A 2,114-nucleotide genomic window follows, 5' to 3' on the forward strand; every position below is an offset into this window, starting at 1 on the left:
AGGCTGAACTGACTAATTATATTAGGTGTCCACAAAAATGTGCATCCATTACCCACCCCCTCCACCATGCAAACAAAGCTTAGGTAATCCACATTCTCTGTGTATGATTTTAAAGACTTTATTTATTTGAGAGCTAGAGAGAGTGAGTGAGTGAGTGAGCCAGGGGAGAAGCAGAGGGAGAACAAGCAGACTGTGCTGAATGCAGAGCCCCATGTGGGGCTTGATGTGGGATCAAACTCGTGGCTCTGAGATCATGACCTGAGCCAAAATTAAGAGTCAGATGCTCAACTGACTGAGCCACCCAAGTGCCCCAAGCTGCATATGATTACTTTAAATGCCTGATTGCAGTATATAGACTCTGAGCTTTATGACTTAGGATTTTAACCCCCAAGACAAGAAAGTCCTATTTCTTGAATCTGAAAGTTGAATTACTTTCTTTACACTTACGACTGAACAGACAGCCTCTGCTGATCCCAGAGAGGATGCATCATTCCTGGTTTGTGCTTCCATAGTATTTTAGTTATGTCTCTAATGTTACTCATGATAATCTGACTTCTTACACTTAGTTGTATGTTTCCTTTGTGGACTATAAACTCATGAGGATAGAATTCAAGTCTTATTTATTTCTGTTTCTCCCAGAGCCTTACAGTGTCTCAGATACAGTAGCTACTCAATAAATGTTTTGATATTTGGCTTCAATGAACATTTATTAAGCATTTCTCATTTATAAAGTATTATCAATGGATTCCCACCTTTGATATACTTTATCCTTCCCATTTCTGAGAACTTTTGCTTTTGAAACATGAAAAAAAAACTTTAGCAGATCGATGCTATAATTTAGATGGCCATATAAACCATCTAATCCTAGGGAATGCCTATCAATTCCTTGTTGAATTGTAATTTTATGAAAATTTGCAGAGGTTTCTTTTGAGCTTAGTTGTTTAAGGGGACCCAACTACCTCGATGTGGCAGAGTTAAGGAAAGAACTTGGAGAAATGACTGGGAGGGTATCACAGAAAGACTGTTGTACCTTCTAAAAGAAGGACCCAGGACCCAAGCCCCAACTCTAGGACCCTGTACGTCTGATAGGATCATGGCATTCTGAAGGCCTATTATTCCTCCTTGACAGTTTCTCTGAGAAACTGTCAGTGTGATTTTCAAAAAACATTTGGTTCATGCCCACAGGTTGGGTGGCTATATGATCTGTAGGGCCCAGGAGAAAATAAAAATGGAAGCCACTTGTTAAAAAGTTAAGAATTTCAAGACAATGGCAGCAGAACATTAATGCAGTTCTGGGCTCTTCTATGCACAGGGCCCTGTGTGACTACACAGGTCTCACATCTATGAAGCCAGCCCTGTTCTGTCTTCAGAGAATTTTCAGTACAGCGAAAGGCAAAAAATCTGTATGGAATAGAAGCCACAATTTAAGTGTGTACAAGGGTCTGCAGGAATGCCAACGTTCCTAACTTTGTAAAATCATCCCAGAGAAGGTGACAGTTAAGCTCTATTTTGAGGGAGCAGTGGCAGAGAAAGGAAATATTCCTGTCTGAAAAAGGCAGAATTCACTTAAGAAGTTTCTGTAATAGGGTTACCTCTAAGGAGAGTGGAGCAAGTGAACATGAGGGTGACATAACTAAGACTGAGAGTGGGATGAGAGAAAAGCCAAGTGTATGGGGTAAGGGGTTGAACAATTATTGAGTGCCTATTGTATGTCAACTTATTTCTCCCTGTGTCATAATTTTAAAAACACAACAATCCTGCCTATTTTACAAATGGGCTAGTTTAGGCCCAAGGTAGTAATGTTCAAACGGTCTGGAACACACTAAGGCTTCCAGTAAATATTTGAGGACTGTCTGGCAGACGTATCTTAAGGGCCAGGATTCTTAACCATCAGGCCAGGCTGACTCTAAGCGGGCTTTTATTTTTTATTTATTACTATTTTTTTTTAATTTAAATTCAATTAGCCAAGGTGAGTGGACTTTTCACCCCTCCACCTCTCCTTGCCACACCTCTTCACAATCCAAAGGTACTTTTCCCTCCGTCCGCCCCGCCCCGTGTTTCAACGTGCCGGAAATTGGGCCGCTAAGTACTTCCGGTGTAGCAAAGGTCGGGCC

Source organism: Meles meles, chromosome 3, assembly GCF_922984935.1.
Source record: "Meles meles chromosome 3, mMelMel3.1 paternal haplotype, whole genome shotgun sequence".
In the NCBI taxonomy this organism is placed as follows: Eukaryota; Metazoa; Chordata; class Mammalia; order Carnivora; family Mustelidae; genus Meles; species Meles meles.